The 19,633-nt window shown below is 47.4% G+C and overlaps 1 protein-coding gene and 1 pseudogene across 21 annotated transcripts in view; one reads left to right on the top strand and one right to left on the bottom strand.

The window, feature by feature from the left end:
• Nucleotides 1-19,633, top strand: part of LOC142817944 (uncharacterized) — a 134,881-nt gene that overhangs the window by 9,183 nt on the left and 106,065 nt on the right. For 8 of the 21 annotated variants that reach the window (XM_075895975.1, XM_075895972.1, XM_075895966.1 and 5 more), the window contains exon 2: nt 15,505-15,753. The exons of the other annotated variants lie outside the window; for them this stretch is intronic. The gene's annotated coding sequence lies outside the window, so the exon portion shown is untranslated. The remainder of the gene's footprint in view (nt 1-15,504; nt 15,754-19,633) is intronic. 21 annotated transcript variants of the gene reach the window in all.
• LOC142761806 (U6 spliceosomal RNA) lies at nt 14,039-14,093 on the bottom strand (annotated as a pseudogene).

The raw sequence follows: 19,633 nt of genomic DNA, 5'->3' as shown, positions 1-19,633 counted from the left end.
CCCCTACACCACAGTTTCATCCGGCATGTAGAGTAGGAATAAATGTGCGTGTGCACCAAAGAAGGGCAAGGAATACTTAAGGTAAAGTTGATTAATGTGCTCTGATTTATAATAGAATAACATGCAGCCAGCAGAGCGACTATCAGATATTTGGAGCCTAAGGTCACGAATACAATGAAGCTCATCCGAGGAATCACCTGCAGACATCGGGGCATAAAGGAGGCCTGTGTTGTCCGACTCATTCAATCTTCCGAGATTAGCCACATTATCTATGTGGACATCTCCCACAATTGCTGCAGCGCTGAAAATACCAAGCTTAACGCCCTAATTAGGAGAACGCACAAGATGGCGCTGAGATTTTCAGACAGCGAAAGCACGAAACTTTCGCTACAGTTGGGTAGGCACAATTTGCTTGAAGAGCTAAAAGATACAAATGAATTCTCGTAACTATAGAGCCTAAGCGAGACTTCAATCGACACGAACATCCTAAACAATCTCTGAATGATCTCTGAAAAGAGCACGGCAACGAAAAATCCCTCCGTAGCCTGATCACAGAAAAGCTTCCTCGGCTACCATACCCAAGAACATGCGTCACAAACTAAGTCGGGACCGAAAAGAGAGTAACTGCCACGTCTTTGCAACAACTTTAAGTAGGGACAAGAAGCGCTGTTCGTATACGCAGCAGAGTACGCGAATCGACGTGCCTGCACAGTGGCAGTCCTTATTACTGCCAAAAATTTGGTCAACTCATGTAGCATATGCGGCCGAAATTCAGAGGTCGTGGAAGAAGGGGTGATAGCACTAACAATCGTTGGCTTCCTGTAGCCCTACCTTCCTTTTAACCACAGCTTAAAAGAACTTAGGGGTCGTATGAAAGAAAAGGGGGTTGTTGGGTGCTTGATATTCCTGTGCAATATAAAAATGTATCTACAATGCCTTTGGCCTAATTCAGCTGCCACCTTTCGTGCCCTAAACTTCTGAGTTTTGCCGCTCCGATTAGAGCTCTCGCCTCAGGGCTTGCTTGCTGTCTGCGGAGACGTTGAGCCGCCGCACGCCGTGCTCTCGCCTTCAGAGCTGGAACTTGTTGTCGACGTTGCTACGTTACCTTTCGCAGGTAAGAGGGGTTTTATGATAGTTTCCTTTCATGGCACAAAGATAATGTGTTGTCTGGAATGCTGTTATCTTCACCGTCATCAGTGTCATCCTTGTCAGCGGAAAACAAACAGCAGTCCACTGCGGTGAATCAATGGCTATGGTGCCCTGCTGCTTCCGTAAGTAGTGGGTTCAAGCCTCACCACGGCAGCCGCATTTTGGTGGAGGTGGAATGGTTTAGGCTCGTGCGCTGGGCAACATCTGTGCACATTAAAAAAGCCCCAGACAAACTAAGTTTTTGGGGCCCTTCGCTACGACGTCTTTCATGATAATATCGTGGTTTCAGGACATAAAAGTGCAGATACTTTGCGTGTTAACGCAGACAACGAACAATTCTAGACACTCTGGTGCTTCGCCTCTAATAACACTCATTTCTCCTACGCATTTGAGAACGTAGCGTAGCATGATTGGGGGCAAGGGACACAGTAGGGAAAGAAAAATGATGGGGAAAGAAAATGTGCCTTTTGGGGAAATTAGCAGTCCTTCCTCTGTTGGTGACAAGAGAAGGTTTCATCCCACCCCCCGACATTTTTTTTCTTTTTCAGTCCTGCTGCCATGTCTCTCTATGTAGTTTTTTTAAGTGGGGGGGGGGGGGAGAAGAGTTGCATTTCCCTAACCAAACAGGTAAAACATTCAAAACGTTTTTTTTCAGGCTCGTTTCTCTCCCAGAATAAAACATCTCTCTACATATATTTCTGGTGAACAGTGCTCCAAGACGGGGCATAGTTTTGATCTCGACAATGCAACGACGCTTGCCCGTGAACGAAAAAAAAAATCACAGCTTATCCACGAAGTGAATGACGATGAGTAGGGCGAAGCGTTGGTTCAGCTGTCTTTCTTATTGTCTATCCGTCCGCTTGTCGACTATGCGAATTGTGAACTATACGGAAACCACTAACGACACATCTAGTGATAGTACCAAGTACATATACACCCAACGCCATCTATTGAGCACTTCATAAGCTAGAGGTAGCCAGAGAAACGAGCAAAAAAGAAAGGCAGGGAGGTTAACCTGGTGCTATTATTGATTGATATGTGGGGTTTAACGTCCCAAAACCACTATATGATTATGAGAGACGCCTGGTGCTATTATTCACTATGCTACGTTGCACTGGGGTTGGGGAATCGGGGCTTGAAAGAAAGAGTAAAAGAGGTAACAAAAATATAAGAATAAAGCACACACACACACACACACACACACACACACACACACACACACACACACACACACACACACACACACACACACACACACACACACACACACACACACACACACACACACACACACACACACACACACACACACACACACACACACACACACACACACACACACACACACACACACACACACACACACACACACACACACACACACACACACACACACACACACAATCCACTGAGAGTCGTCCCGACAAGTCTGTAGTTAGCAAGAAGCCCAATAGCTCTTGAACGGTCTTCTTCCGTGATGACGAGTCTAGACGAAGGCGCAGTAAACTTTCCTCTGACAGCGGCTGGTCAACTAACTTGCTGAGTTTATTACAAAGATACTGTCTTTGTATAATATATACCGGGCTGTCACACAGGACGGGTCGAATTGTCTCTTCATTTTAGCAGTGTGCACAGGTGGCGGTATCGGGCATCCCTATGCGGAACGCGTACGCAGGGGTAAATGCGACGCCCAACCATAGTCTGCATAGAACAGTAGCATAACCTTATCGTAGTTTCGTTGAAAGCCGTAACCTTAGCGTAGAAAGAAGTGAGTGTAATCTTGACTGCATAAAGAGAGGCTCATTTCACAAGTAACATGGAGCATTGGCGAGCAAGCATACGGAGGTTCCTAGCAGCGTCGGTCCAAGAGAGAGGTTTCGAGAGGTCGTGGTCTTCCGTGTTGCGGGCTGAACGGGAAGCATGATCAGCCCGTTTATTAACCATAAGTCCACAGTGACTTGGAAAGCACAGAAATATAATGTGGTGCCCTTTTTCTGTTATATGATGTAGCAATTCTACTGTCTCAAGAACCAACTGCTCGTGCGGACAACGGCGTATATTTGACAAAAATGACTGCAGTGCCGACGCAGTCGCAGAAGATCGTCCAACGTTGCGTACTTTGGTCGTTTGGCGTTAAGAGGTGCCTGAATTATGCAAGCACCAATTAGCTGAATCATCGCGTCATCAATAGACCAGATCGATGGTCCTTCGTAGTGGGTGAACAGTTGTTCCTGGTGAATACACTTCGTAGTGCAACTTTAGCAGCCTTCTAGGTTTCGTTTCAGTTGACTTCGCTTAACTTCAGTGCCATTTATTGCACGTAATTTGCCTTCTTGCTTGTGCTTTCTTTTATTGGCAGATTTTTGTGTGTGTGTTACTTCTAGTCTTCCATCAGCGAATTCTGAGTCGTGAAACAGAAACTCTCGATCAATTTGAATAAATCAATCAAAAGAAACTCAAGTGTTCGAATTTCATCTGCTAGAGCTCTGTGGAAAAAAAACACAGTGACCCTGCAGTGCTCGCAAGGGAATTCTTCTATCTATCCAACCAATGACACAAACAGCATAAAGTAAAAACCAACTGCAGAGCCAAGACTTAACAACACTACTGCTAATGCATATTCCAGAGATTACATCCGGGGTAGTAAGGGCATTTGTAAAATACGGCGGAGGCGTCAAGCAGTCATTGTGGCTGGCTAAGTGAAATCTCAACGAAAAGTACTCCGGCTGCGACACGCAATTTCTCTAACCAGCTGGAGGCAAATGCTGGTAAAAAGTATTCTTGCGGCGCCACGCACTCACTCAGGAAAGCTGCAGTAACTACTTTCTTCCGTAAGTTCAGAGTAAAAAAATGGCAGCATATACACGGGGCGACTGATGGAGAGTGGGGCGAAGCATCCGTCCGTCCATTCGTTTTTGCTTCTGTCCGTACATGCGTCCGTCTGTGTGACCATCCGCGCATCGATCCGCCCGGCCATGCGTGCGTCTGCTCGTGCGTCCGCCCGTCCATCCGTGCGTGCGTCCCTGCATTCGTCCATGCACCCGCCCCTGCGTCCATCCATCCGTCCATCCGTCCGTGCAGCCATCAGTGCGTCCGTCCATGCATCTGTTTGTGTGTCCATTCGTCCATCTAGTCAACACTCCAAGTACCACCACCTTGCATCTTCTCATCATATATTCCGCATATGGAAGCACTGCCATCCAGCGCACATTCCAAGGACTAAACAAAGGTGGCACACGCATACTTTCTTACGGCTTGCGCTCCTTGTCTACTTCCCACCTTCAACGACCTGGAGTTCATAGTATATGCTAGTTCACTGTATTCGTGGCACTGCGGCCCAACGCTCGCTAAACCTTTCAAAAACCAACCAAGTTACACCCAGCGAGTTTAACCTAGCATCCCTTTCTTGTCAGATAGTGCCCAATCCACATATCAATGGCTGCTAATCGGGAATAAGAGACAGGAAAATTCGGCTTTTAGTTAACGCACACGCTGCAAATTTGTTATTGTCACACAACGCCTCGGAGAGATCTCCCACCAGCACCACCTTGCAGGTCCAAACGTAAGGCTGGTTACGCACTACGACTACGACGAGAGACGAACGGGCGCTGTTTTAAAGAGCTTCGCCCCAAAAAAAAAATCACAGCTTATCAACGAGCTGAATGAGGACGAGTGGAGTGAAACGGACGGACGGCTGGACGGACAGAGGAAAGGATAGACGCATGGACAGACGGATGGATACATGAACGTGCTGACGGACGCATGAATGGACGCATGGACGGATGCATGGGCGGATGCACAGACGGACGAACGGATGCACGGAAGAATGCATAGACGGATGGACACATGGATGGACGCACGCGAGGACGTACGGATGGACACATGACGGATGCACGAACGGACGGGCGAACCGCGGGACGGACCCATGGACGGACAGAAGGAAGCACAGATGGACGCACGGAACGAACGGGTGGACGTAAGCGTGGACGGACTGACAGGCGCTTCATTTCAACCCACCCATCATCATTCCCTCCATGAATATGGTGTGATTTTTATTATCATACAAAAATAGTCCTCTAGTATCGTACCATTTGAAATGTTCAGCGTATATGCATTTCATATCGCGATGTTATATATATATATATATATATATATATATATATATATATATATAACAATGAGATCTAACAGACAATAATGCCAAGGAATGTATAAGGGAAGCTATTAGAAGAAATGTAATGTAAATAAGAAGAAACAAAAGTAGGTGAAGAACTACCCAGTCGTGATTATTTTTTCAGCCACTTTTCTTTTTTCTTATTTACATTACATTTGTTCTAATAACATCGCCTATACATTCCTTCGCAATATTGTCTGTTAGATCTCAATATTATTGTGTCAAAACACAAAAAAACGAGCCCTTAGGTATGCACCTCTTTCTCTTATATATATATATATATATATATATATATATATATATATATATATATATATATATATATGTATATGTATATATATATATATATATATATATATATATATATATATATATATATATATATATATATATATATATATATATATATATATATATATATATATATATATATATATATATATATTGACAAGCAGTCATTGTGGCTGGCTAAGTGAAATCTCAACGAAAAGTACTCCGGCTGCGACACGCAATTTCTCGCTTCGCCCCACTCGTCATCATTCACCTCGTAGGAAGCTGATACCCAAGAAGCCAATCAATGAGCTAGCACTGAGAGGGAAAGTACAGGAATTCAGAGTCTCGCTTCAGAACAGGTACTCGGCTCTTAGTGAGGAAACCAACCTTAGCATAGATACAAGGAATGATAATCTGACAAGTATCATTACGGAGTGTGCACTGTAAGTTGGAGGCAGGGTAATTAGACAGGACAATGGCGAGCTTTCCCAGGAAACGAAGAATCTCATTAAGAAGCGTCAAATCATAAAATTCTCAAGTATAACAGACAAAATAGAACTGGCAGAGCTTTCGAAGTTGATTAATAGGCGTAAGGTATCCGATGTAAGAAGGTATAACATAGAGATAAGTGAACATTCTCTGAAAAACAGAGGAAGCCTCAAAGCAGTGAAGAGGAAACTTGGGATAGGCAAAAATAGGATGTATGCACTAAGGAACAAAGAAGGCAAAATAACTACTAATATGGATAAGCTAGTTAAAATAGCGGACGAGTTTTACAGAGATCTGTACAGCAGCCGGGACAACCACGACTTTAATTCTATGAGAACTAGCAGTAACCCGTATGACACCCCACCAGTAATGATAGAAGAAGCCAGAAAAGCTTTAGAGAGCATCTAGAGAGGCAAAGCTCCTGGTGAGGATCAGGTAACATAAGATCTGCAGAAAGATGGAGGACAGGTTATGTTAGAAAAACTAGACACCCTGTTTACGAGGTGTCTCCTGAAGGGAAGAGTACCAGGGTCTTGGAAGAACGCTAACATCATCTTAATACATAAGAAAGGAGATGACAAGGACTTGAAGAATTACAGGCTGATTAGCTTGCTCTCTGTAGTATACAAGCTACTTACAAAGATAATTGCTAACAGAGTAAAGAAAACATTAGAATTCAATCAACCAAAGGAACAAGCAGGATTTCGAACAGGCAACTCAACAATTGACCACATTCATACTATCAATGAGGTAATAGAGAAATGCTCAGAATATAACCAACCACTATACATAGTCTTCATAGATTACGAGAAGACGTTTGATTTAGTAGAGATATCAGCCGTCATGCAGACACTGCGGAATCAGGGCGTCGATGAAGTATATATAAACATCCTGGAAGAAATCTACAGGGGATCAACTGCTACCATAGTGCTTCAGAAAGAAAGCAACAGAATACCAATCAAGAATGGTGTAAGGCAGGGGGACACAATCTCCCCAATGCTATTTACCGCGTGCTTACAGGAGGTTTTCAGAAGCCTAGAATGGGAACAGTTAGGGATAAGAGTTAATGGAGAGTACCTTAGTAACCTGCGCTTCGCCGATGACATTGCATTGCTGAGTAACTCAGGGTACGAAATGCAACTCATGATTACGGAGTTAGACAAGGAGAGCAAAAATGTGGGTCTTAAAATGAATGTGCAGAAAAACAAAAGTAATGTACAACAACCTCGAAAAAGAGCAGGGTTTCGAGATAGGTAATAGTGCACTTCAAGTTGTAAAAGACCATGTCTACTTAGGGCAGGTAATAACCGTGGAGCCGAACCACGAGATTGAAGTAACTAGAAGAACAAGAATGAGATGGAGCACATTTGGCAAACACTCTCAATATATGACAGGTAGATTGACATTAACCCTCAAGAGAATGGTATATAACAGCTGTATCTTGCCGATTCTTAGCTACAGAGCAGAAACCTGGAGACTTACAAAGAGGGTTAAGCTTAAATTCAGGATGACGCAGCGAGCAATGGAAAGAAAAGTGGTAGGTGTAACTTCAAGAGACAAGAAGAGAGCAGAGTGCATTAGGGAACAAACGGTGGTTATGGATATCATAGCTGAAATCAAGAAAAAGAAATGGACAGTGGCCGGGCAAGTAGCGCGTAGACAGGATAACCGCTGGTCGTTAAGTGTAACCAACTTGATTCCCCGAGAAGGCAAGCGGGTTAGGGGGTGACAGAAGGTTAGGTGGGCAGATGAGATTAAGAAGTTTGTGGGTATAAATTGGCAGCAGCAAGCACAGGACCGGGTGAACTGGCGGAACATGGGAGAGGCCTTTGTTTTGCAGTGCACGTAGTCAGGCTGATGATGATATATGTGTGTGTGTGTGTCACGTGGTCGTGACGTGATGAACTGGAGCAGAGTGCAAGTGAAATAATAGGCTGTTTATTTTGGCGAACCTGTGCCTAGTAAACAGAAAGTCGAATTACAGTATACAGTAGTAGTCTTGCACTGATACCGGCGAACGGAGCATCGGCCGTCGATCGAATGACAAGCGGCGAAGCGTGTCGGCATTTATTACCGTGCCATCAAATATTCTAGCGTAATCGCTATAGCGGCGGTGTAGGTTCAAGAATAATCTGAAATGTTCACGAAGTGGGCTTCATTTTAACAAAACTATCTACTACAGCCTCGAAGCTTCTCGAACATCGTAGGCACTGTTTGCGCTGAACATAGTGTAACGGGGTGATAACAAAACTTGAGGAAAGAACATCGCAATTGTCCCCCTCTGAAAAAGACATCATCCCGATGCTTTAACAAAAGACGAAGGCACAAAAATAAAGACAATAAGCAATAAGTACAAGCGATAAAGCATAGCAACAACAATAAAGCAGTTTTCAGGTTCGCGCATAAAATGGCTTGAGGCGCACAACATGGACGACTTCTGGTCGAGCACGGCGCCATTGCAGGATCTAATAACGTTGGTTGAGGGTTCGTAATGCCGTCGGTAACAGCATCGTAGTCTAGTGAGCCGAGACGTCTAACTACAATGCACGGTCAGAAGCACCGTCGCAAAAGTTTTTCAGTGAGCCCACGTAGGCGTATTGGCGTCTATACCCAGAGACGGTCCCCTGGCTGGTTCTCCACGAAGTTCGTCGAAGATTGTAATGGCGCCTGTGGATCGCCTGCTTACTCTTGATGTGCAAGTAAGTGAGTTAACGAGCTTTTTCAACGTGCTGAAGGTAGGCGGTGGCGTCGAGGTTCTCTTCGTCAGCGACCTTCGGAAGCAAAGCGTCGAGCGTCGTTGCCGGGCTCCTTCAATAGACGAACTTGTACGGCGTGATCTGCGTCGTTTCTTGAAGGGCTGTATTGTACACGAAGGTCCCGTAAGGAAGGATTTTATCCCACGTCCTGCGCTAGATGTCGACGTACATGGCCAACATATCAGCGATGGTCTTATTAAGATGTTCAGTCAGGTCGTTGGTCGGTGGATGGTAGGAAGTGGTCCGGTGGTGACTTGTCTGGCTGTACCTCTGGATCGCGCCTGAGTCAGGTTCACCGTAAAGACCATACCTCTATCAGTAATGAGGACCTGTGGAGCCCTGTGACGCAGAATGATATTCTCGATGAAGAACCTTACCATCTCGAAGGCACTGCCTTCGGGCAGGGCCTTTGTGTCGGCGTAGCTTGTGAGGTAGTCAGTTGCTACGAAGATCCATTTGTTCCCGGAATTAGGCGTCGGGAACGGCCCCAGTGTGTCCATGCCGATTGGATGAAACGGTCTGCGAGGTGGCTGGATGGACTGGAGAAGTCTGACTGGCGTAGGCGGCGGTGTCTTTCGTCGCTGACTGTCGCGACAGGTCCGGACATAACGATTGACGTCGATGACAAGTCATGGCCAGTAGTACTTTTCTTGTACTCTTGCGAGCGTATGGGAAACACCGAGGTGTTCAGCCGTCAGGTTGTCGTGTAGAGCTTCAAGTACTTCTGGTCTCACTGCTGAAGGACCCACGAGAAGCGGTCGTCTTGAAGGGGCAAGAAATTCTTCTTTAAGAAAACTCCGTTTTGCAAGAAGAACGGCTCAAGTCCTCTCTTAAAAACATTCCGAACAGTCGTGCTGTTACCCTCAAGATATGTTACCCTCAAGAACAGTCGTGCTGTTACCCTCAAGAACAGTCGTGCTGTTACCCTCAAGGCTTCTGAGTTGCGGGTCAGCTTTCTGTTGCTCGGCCAAGTCGTCGGCAACTATCGTTCTCAAGAAGCTGTCCTCATCCACGCCCTCAGGCAGTGGTGGTTTGACGGGGGCGTGAAACAAGCAGTTGGCGCCAGATTGTTTTCTTCCAGACTTGTAAATGATGGTCACGCCGAGTTCTTCAAGTTAGAGGCTCCACGATGCGAGGTGGCCCGAAGGGTCTTTGAAGTCAGGTAGTCAACACAAGGCATGGTGGTGGCTCACAACTTTCAAAGGCCTGCCATGGAGGTAGGGGCAAAACTTTGACGCTGCTCTGATGATGGCAACGCACTACTTTTCTGTTATGGAATAGTTGGCTTCGGCCTTGGATAGCGACCGGCTAGCATAGATGATAACCCTTCCCACGCCATCACTCTTTTGCACAAGGACGGTGCCAAGTCCTACGCTGCTTGCGTCACTGGGTACTTCTGTTTCGGCGTATTCGTCGAAATTCGAAAATATTGGTGGTGTCCGGAGCCGTCGTTTAAGTTACTGAAATGCTTCCTCTTGTGCCGCTTCCCACCTGAATTCAACGTTGTTTTTTGTGAGGTGAGTTAGCGGCTCGGTGATCTGTCAAAAACTTTTGACGAAAGGCCTGTATAAAGCGTACAATCCGAGGAATCGGCGTACAGCCTGCTTGTCAGTGGGCTACGGGAAATGAGCGACGGCGGCTGTTTTTCGCGGGTTGGGATGGACTCCAGACTTGCTAGTGACGTGTCCCTGGAACAACAGCTCCTCGTATGCGAAGTGGCACTTTTGTGGCTTCAGGGTTAGTCCAGATGTGTTCATAGCTTGAAGTACCACTTCAGGGCACCGGAGATGCTCGTCGAAGCTGGGAGAAAGCACGACGTCATTTAAGTACTCGAGGCAAATCTGCCATTTCAGCCCAGCCAGCATGGCGCTCATAACGCGCTGAAACATCGCAGGCGCCGAGCAAAGACCAAATGGCATGACCTTAAACTCGAAGATGCCGTTTGGTGTGATAAAGGCCACCTTCTCTCGATCTCTCTCGTCAACCTCAATTTGCCCATAGCTCGTTGTGAGGTCCATCGAAGAAAAGTACCTCGCGTTGTGTAGTCGGTCCAGGGCGTCGTCTGTATGTGGAAGAAGGTGCACGTCTTTCTTTGTGATTTTGTTCTGGTGGCGGGTAACCGACGCAAAAACGTAGGGTCCCGCCCTTCTTCGTCACTAATACCACGGGTGACGCCCATGGACTCTTGGACGGCTGAATTATGTCGTCACGTAGAATTTCGTTGACTAGTTTTTTCGCGGCGTGGCGTTCGCGCGTCAAGACTCGGTACGATCTTTGTAGAACTGGTCGGGCACTTTCTTTTGTTATGATGCGAGTTTTCGTGACTGGGGTTTGTCGAATTCGCGATAACGATGAGAAGCAGTCCTTGAATTGCAAGAGAAGGAACTTGAGCTAGTCTTCCTTGTACTTAGAAGGGCTCAGGTTGACATCGAAATCTGGTTCAGGACCTCAGTTGGTCGAAGCAGCATCGGCAGCATCGAAGAGGGAGAATGAATTGCTGACTTCCACGAATTCATCAATGTAAGCCACCGTTTAGCAAGGTCGATGTGCCTGTATTCGTGACTGAATTTTTTCAGTACCATCTTTGCTTTGCCGCCACGCAGCTTAGATATGCCTCTTGCGACGCAAATCTGTCTGTTCAGAAGAAAGTGCTGATTGCCCTCGACGATGCCTTGAAGGTTTTCGTTTTTTTTTTCGGTGCCAACGAAAATGACGGCGCTGGAGAAAGGTGGCACAGTGACCTGCTCTTCTAGCACATTCAATGCGTGATTCTTTGGCGTTGTAGGGATCGGCAGCGTCTTTTCTGAGGTTATAGTGATTAACTCAGACCTCAGGTCAATGACAGCACCGTGTTGACTTAGAAAGTCCATTCGAAGTATCACATTCCTGGAGTGATTGTGTAAGATTACGAAGCTTGCAGGATAAGTCTGGTTATTGATGGGGACTCTAGCTGTGCAGACTCCAGTCAGCGTTGTTAAGTGACCTCCAGCACTAGATATTTCCGGACCTCAACATGCAGTTCCCACTTTTTTCAACTTCACCGCGAAAGACCCAATGACGATGGAATAGTCAGCTCTAGTATCGACGAGAGCAGTGACAAGGTGACCGTCAATTATTACGTCGAGGCCGCTGGTTCGTTGTCATGCGTTGTGGTGTGGTCGGTGCGTCGATCACAATTACGTCTATTTGCTCTGCTGCTTAAACGTTGCGTCGTGACATCTTCAGGCTGCGACAGGTTAACGTCAAAATCCTTTTTGTCTTTCGGTGGGTGCTTTCTATTTCGTGGTGGCGGTGTCATCGTCGGCTACGGAGGATCATCTGTAGTTCGCCGTACAGCAACCGCACCTTCATCGGTTGATGCCCTTAAATTTCAGGGTAAGGGCTCGGAGATCGGCTCAGAACAAGGCCGGTGTACTGCCCGCGGTGCGATGAGGCGTAGTGGCCTGGCGACGGCGAACAATGGGGTCGTCGGGGTGTCGACTGCGCCCCCGTGAGATAGTCGGCGATGTCATACGGTCGTTCACCGTGTTGTGGACACCACGCGTTGATGTTCAAGCCCCGTAGACCCATGTGTCTGTACTGGCAACGGCGGTAGGTGTGCCCGGCCTCGCCGCAGTGATAGCAGAGCGGGGGGTGGTCGGGCGCGCGCCAAACGTCAGGTTTCCTCGGCGCACTGCGATGGTCCGCTGGCGAATGGTAGGACGTCGTTGGTAGTGGTGGCGATCGTGGCGTCTGGCGACGGAAGTCAGGCGGAGCGGCGCACTGGCCTGCGCGTGGAGGAGCTGCATGGCAGCGGGCTGCAATAGCATAGCTCATGACTTGCAGCTGCGGATTTTGAAGCTGAGGAACGCCCAGCGATTGCTGGTTCTCCTGGCGTACGACGTCCGCGATGGAGTCCACGTGGAGCTGCGGTGAAGGAAGCAATTTTCACAGCTCTTCTTGCACGATCACTCGGATCGTCTCACGCAAGTTGGTGGTTCTTAGCGCTTGGATGATGGCGTAGCTTATAGACGGGAAGCTACGGTTGTATTTTCGCGTGCACATCTCGAGCGTCTTCTCTATCGTAAATGCTTCTGAAATGAATTTGGCGAGTGTCTTTGGCGGCTCCTGATCATCCAGGTGAAGAGTTCTTGCTTGACTCCTCACATGAGCAGATGGACCTTCTCCTAGGGCATGTCACAGTCAGCGTGGCGGAAAAGTTTAATCATATCTTCCGTGAATAGCGCCACGTTTTCATTTTGCATCTGCATGCGGGTTTCGAGGAGGGCTGGAGCCTTCTCCTTGCTGACCACACTTTCGAAAGTGGTGAGGAACCTGCCGTGAAAGACGTCTCACGTTGTATGGCTTCGCTCTTGATTATCGAACCAGGTTCGAGCAGCATCTTCTACAGCGAAATACACATGCCGGAGCTTGCCACCGCCTGTCCAGTTATAAAAGACGACACCGTGGTCGAACCTTGCGATCCAGATTTCCGGGTTTACCAGTGGCGAACCGCGGAAAGTAAGCGGCTCTTTGGGTTGCCAGAGCAGGAGTGGTACAGGTGGAGCAGACGCTGTCATGGTTGGCGTGGTCGACATCAACGTCTGGGTTTTCTGAGTCTTGTCCAGTGAAAGCCCGTACTCCTGTGGCAGACTTTTTTGCCTACGGCTAATTCGCTGCTCGTTGCTGGCGTCTGTGTCTTCTTCGCGGTGTGGGCTGGGTTCACAACTTCACTGGGGCGTTAGGTACATGGATGGAACAACACCTCCACCAGATGTCATGGGGTCGGGACATGGACGAATGGAGTACACTGCGAGTCGAATAACAAACTCTTTATTTGGGCGAACCTGTCCCCAGTAAACAGAACGTTTGATTACAGTGGCAGTCTTGCACTGATGGTGGCGAAGGGAGCATCGGCCGTCGATCAACTCACAAGCAGCGAAACGTGTCGGCATTTGCGCCCTTGCCATCGAATATTCTAGCGTTATGGCTAGTGGCGAAGTGGGATCCTTATAACCTAAAATATTCGCAAATCTGGCGTGATCTTAACAAAACGATCTACTACAGCCTCGACGATATACTGCTACATAATAGTCGTGGTTTTTTCTGAACGTAGCGTAACAGGCCGATAACAAAACTTGAGGAAAAGAACATGGCAATATGAACAAGTACCGCCATCTACGGCCGGTTCAAGAAGCGACGAGAGATGGCTTCTTACCCATGCTAATCTTCTCTGTATCGTTCCAATTTTAGTGCATGTACTTTGGAAGTACGATGGCTTCTTACCATCTTACTTACAGGACGCTCAGCCCCCGCCCTAAAGAACTTCGTCCCTAAAAAACTTACGGATGATCTGCCCGAAGACAAATCTATTGGGATGCGAAGCGGCAGTGGTACGCACGACGTTAGCCCGGTTGAAGCGGCCGTCGACGCGTGTGCTGGAAGAACGGTTTGAAGCAAAACTCGGTGTAGCGCTTATTCGAGCAAACGTTTGTTTGAAGCCCAAAGAAATGCGAAGTGGGTTGGGTTTTGTGAAGTTTGATCGCAAGTAAACGAGCTGAAAGAATGTTTCCACTCGGCGTGCGGTAGATCATTGTGGCCGGTGGAGAGTGTGAAGTGAGTGGGAAGTGTGTTGCGAGCGGGCGGAGGTGGTGGTGGTGGTAGTGGTTAGAAAAGAAGAAAGGCACCTAATTTCTGCAAAGGGCGGGCGGAGGAGCGGGCAGCTACGGGCGCTGCGGCGAGCGAGCTGCGGGTGAGGGAGAGAACGATGTCAGCGCGCACCTGCGAGAAAAGCGTGTGAAGGGAGCGTACGTCAACGCACAGAGGCGGCATGGTTTACTTGACCCTGCTACAACACCTGCGCAGAGGGGAACGCGTTTCGGCGCGTTCGTACAGACGCACGTACGTACAGCGTTACACAGATGAGCCAAAAGAGCTGCTTCGCAAGAAATAGCGGCGGAGCCTCAAGCTTCGCCTTTAGAGAGGCCCTCCTACACTATTCCACCCCCATGATTAATTTGTGGGTTATTTGGAGTGAAGTACAGATAGACTAAAGCAGCAAAAAATGGCAGTGATAACGGCACAAAGTCTATTTTATTTGACTTAAAAAATTCAAAATACAAGATGAAAATTCTGACCCTCAACTCGATTTTCGCGGGGTCACTAGACCACATTTCACTCGCCTATGACGTCGGAAGGCTGCCCCAATGAAATAAGGTGGAAGCACCTGCGTAGGGGAAGCTCACACCCCATTGTTGCTTTTGTTTTTTTTTTCTCAAAATAGTGTTGACCTTGTGCCTGGCGCGTGGCTTGCCAGAACTACAGTCCCTAGAATTTACTGGCAGACAAGAGCTCTCGCCGAGTTGTGCTCAATTCTCGGACTGCTGTGACCGTGTCCATCTTTCCTATCTTCTCCTTACTTCCGCATGTGGCTGTCCCTGCGCCTCGCTCTCTCCTTCAGCTTTCACTGTCTCTGTACCCTTCAATCCTATCTTTTTGTTCCTTCCTTACTTTCTCCCTCAGCAGCTACACTTGAGGTGTCTTCCCCCAGTTACGGGGCTAACTTTTATCTGCTTTTCATTTAAGAATCGCTTGTCCAGAACGGGAGCGGGAGCTACTGTGTCGAAACAAGGTATATTGTCCAGTTTTTTTAACATTCTGTGTCTTTCTCTCCGTTTATTTTAGAAAGGAACTTGTGCAATTAGCACAGTGACGCACTGTTGACCCTTCGCGCATTGTTCGGTGAGCTGCCCGACAAACTACATTGCTGCACTGCACCCCTTCAACAGCGCACGTCCGAAAGAGACAGCTCCCAAACTCCCCAAAGCAAGAAGAAGGAAAAGAGAGAGAGAGGTCTTTCGTATGAACATCCAACCCGGGAGAGCCAGAAATCCAGAGGCGAAATGGCGGCCAGCGTCTCTGTCGTGATTTCAAGTAGGAGTGATTTTTCTTGTTGTGGCAGCATCTGTTCAGAGTTCGATGAAAAAGCACAGGAATGAAAAATAGAACGGATTAGTAACCTCAGTTTGATCCTACATCAGGATCATTTCTAACGTTACATTTATCTAATTATCTGAAGGCAACCTTCCTGCGTCATCTCCGCCTGCGAAGTTCTGACGAGCGCCCCAGTGTGGTGTCTCGGTCGACAGTGGTGTAGTGACTTTATTCCGTGAATAAAATGTTCAATCCTATGATATCCACGCTTAGACGAATGCTAAAATTGCCTCCAGCTATCAGACTATGCAAAACACATATATAAAAAAATTGGCTCTATATCCGCATGTTACACTGCAAATGTCGTCGAACGACGATAGTCTTGCGTCTGGAGAGAGTGAACAAAATGTTTATTTGATGTTCCGCGCAAGAAAATTGGTGAATGGTATTCTGGAGGCGCTGCGTTAGAGTGCCTCGAGCGTGCAGCGCAGGCGAACAAGTGTATCAAGTCACGTTAAACGAGAGACATGAGCGATATCTGACGGTTATCTTGGAAAACAAAGCACGCAGTGTGCGCACCCGTCTCGGAGATGATAAGGTATAGAACGCAAGGAGACGGATAGGTGGCACCACCGTGCCGTCTTAGCAAAGTGTTGGTAACACTTGCCTTTTCTTGCTACCAATGCATTGTCAGCGCAGCGTGATAAACGCTACGATCCTTAGAATTACTCATGTATGCCTTTTATAGTAAAAAGGAACACATACAGATTATTGACGTGTAAATGCTGCCTCAGATATGCGCAGTAATTGTTATTTAATTGACAGTCGCACAAGTATGAACGCTGAATCTTGAGCAATATTGTTGGGCGCTGCGGATGGCGTCATCGGGTTGGGGTATCGTTTGGTGTCATTTAGAGTATCGTTAGAGGTGGATAAACAGACAAATTTGCAGAAAGACAGACTAAAATATTTTGTCGAAGGTCATCAAAAAAGACAATCGTCTTTGCAAACAGGGGCTTCAGTAGTGTTGGAGGGCCCCTTTAAGAGTGGAATGAGACAGCTATGTACGGTCCCTAGTGCGCACTTCGAACTACAGTGTCTAGAAATATACTGCCTAGTGTGATGAGCGCGGGCTAGGAGATGGCCGCGCTGCTGATGACTAACGGCAGTGCCCGCATGGTTCGCTGCTGTGCAAGTGGGTGCATTTGCGTTCAATCCTTGCGCTCCGCAAGCGCTGCGAAGCCTGCAGCAGGCCGAGCCGCGTGAGGCCCACTATTATTTTTCTGGCTTTTTGGAGTGTTTTTTATAGGGGCGAAGCTCCTTATGGCATGGCTTGTGCGTCCCTAGTAGTACGTAACCTCTAGTGGCACATACCCGAAATAGCGGTCTTTATGATTTTGACCTCCAAGGTGGTTCCGGTGAGAGATATCTACTGTGCGTTGTTGAACAATAAAAGATAGTGCTCAATGCACTTGTTAATGGCTGCTAAGGGGGAATAAGAGACAGGAGCATTCGGCCTTTAGGTAACGCGCACGCTGCGATCCCCATTAGCAGCTATTGGCATGTACATTGAGCACGATCTGACAAGAAAAGGTTGCTACGTTATACTCGCTGGGTGTAACCTCCTTGGTTTTAGAAAGGTTTAGCGAGCGTTGGGCCGCATAGCCATGAATACAGTGAACTAGTATATACCATGAACTCGAGGTGGTTAAAGGTGGGAAGTAAACCCGAAGCGCAAGCCATAAGAAAGTGTGCATATGCCACCTCCCGTTTAGTCCTTGAAATGTCTGCTGGATCGCGGTGCTTCCATATGGAGAATATACGATGAAAAGATGCGAGATGGTGGTACTTGGAGTGCTGAAAAGATGGACGAACGGACACACAGACAGATGCATGGATGGACGCATGAACGGACGCAGGCGCGAATGCATGGACGAACGCAGGGACGGACGCACGAACAGACGCACACACGGACGGGTGGATGAACGCATGGACGGTTACACAGACGTACGCAGGAATGGACGGAAGCAAGAACGAATGAACGGACTAATGCTTCGCCCCACTCCCCATCATTCACTCCGTGAATATGCTGCCATTTTTTTACATAATGCTTCATTGTACAAGAATCACTCGATTGCTTTCACAGTATTGGCGCTTTGCAATACCAAATGAAGACCATTTCGTGGCATACATTTCACCATCCGCTACTCCCCGCAAAAAAAGGACGCAGATCCCACGTAACTTGGAAATCAGTGCTATGCAAGGTGACCTTGTTGTACTTTTTAATAAGTGAAACTATATGAAGTGGCGCTAAAGATATGCAAGAAATTGGACAGTCAACACTGGAACCAGCATTGGCGTTTCACGAACATTTGGCCTTTTGCGAAGTATTTCGAAGACCCGAATTTAAGGGGGTGATCGTGAGGACACCCAGACGTAGGTGATTCGATAGATAAATAGATAGATAGATATATAGATAGATAGATAGATAGACAGACAGACAGACAGACAGACAGACAGACACACAGATGGACGGACGGACGGACGGACGGACAGATAGACGGAAAGACAGACGGACGGACGGATGGACGGACGGACAGACAGACGGATGGACAGAACGACAGATGGACGGATAGACGGACAGCCATACAGACTCACGGACGGACAGACGGATGAACAGACCGACAGACGGACGGAAAGGCAGACAGACAGACGGATGAACGCACGGATAGACAGACGGACAGATGGACGGAGGGACAGATGGAGGGACGGACAGATGGACAGACAGATAGACAGACAGATAGACAGACGAACAGACAGATGGACAGACGAACGGACAGATGGACGCACGGACAGACGGACAGACAGACGGATGGACAGACAGACAGACAGACAGACAGACAGACAGACAGACAGACAGACAGACAGACAGACAGACGGACGGACAGATGGACGGATGGACGGGCGGACGGACAGGCAGACAGATGGGCAGATGGATGGATGGACAGACAGACGGATAGACAGATGGACAGATGGACGGGCGGACAAATAGATAGATAGATAGATAGATAGATAGATAGATAGATGGATAGATAGATACATAGATAGATAGGTGCTCACAGTGGTTGCATTATGCAAAGAAATTAATTTTAAAAGCCATTGACAGTATAACCACTAGAGTTATTTTTTAAAATGTGCTTTGTTCTTGAGAGCAAGAATTATCACAGAAGTCCCGTAAACCTTTACCTCTTAGCCTGCATTCCATTAGGATTGGAGTTGAAACAAAGAATGATAACACGCCACTGAATAATCTGACACTCGCTGCATATCATACTTAAAACGTTGTTGGACAGGGAGTCCGACGTTGACATGGGAGCAAAACTGTGTAAATGAAATCCGAAAGGGTATTTTTTTTATTTTTGAGATAAATAATAATATTTGAAATTTTGCTTAAACGGCGATTTCATCCCCGACACCGCTCACCCTAATCCGAAAAGGTAGTTCGGTGGACTCACTCTCAGAATGCTTTTCTCACACGACAGCCTTCGCATTCCGCCTTCTGTCTGCCCTCTTGATTCTACTTTTTCATTCAGGAAACCGTGCTGGATCCGTTAGTGCGGGGAACAAGACACCTTTTCCTTGTTCGAACGATAACTTCTTTGACACAGTGGCGCAATACACGTCCTCTCTTTGGATTGCCGCTTAGCTTTTAACATCTCAGGGTGTTGCAGTGTACAGATTGCACCGTCGAACTTCACAGTAAATCAGATGGCAGCTGTCACACACTGATTTTAAACGTGGCGAGGATCCGGCAGCAACAGGACGAGGGGAATTTCGCGTGTTCAGGCACCCTCTCGACACGCAGCGCCGGTTGTGGCAT

Source organism: Rhipicephalus microplus, chromosome 5 (assembly GCF_043290135.1).
Source record: "Rhipicephalus microplus isolate Deutch F79 chromosome 5, USDA_Rmic, whole genome shotgun sequence".
Taxonomy (NCBI): Eukaryota; Metazoa; Arthropoda; class Arachnida; order Ixodida; family Ixodidae; genus Rhipicephalus; species Rhipicephalus microplus.
The sequence above is the reverse complement of the archived record's forward strand: the minus strand, read 5'-3'. Positions and strand labels throughout refer to the sequence as shown.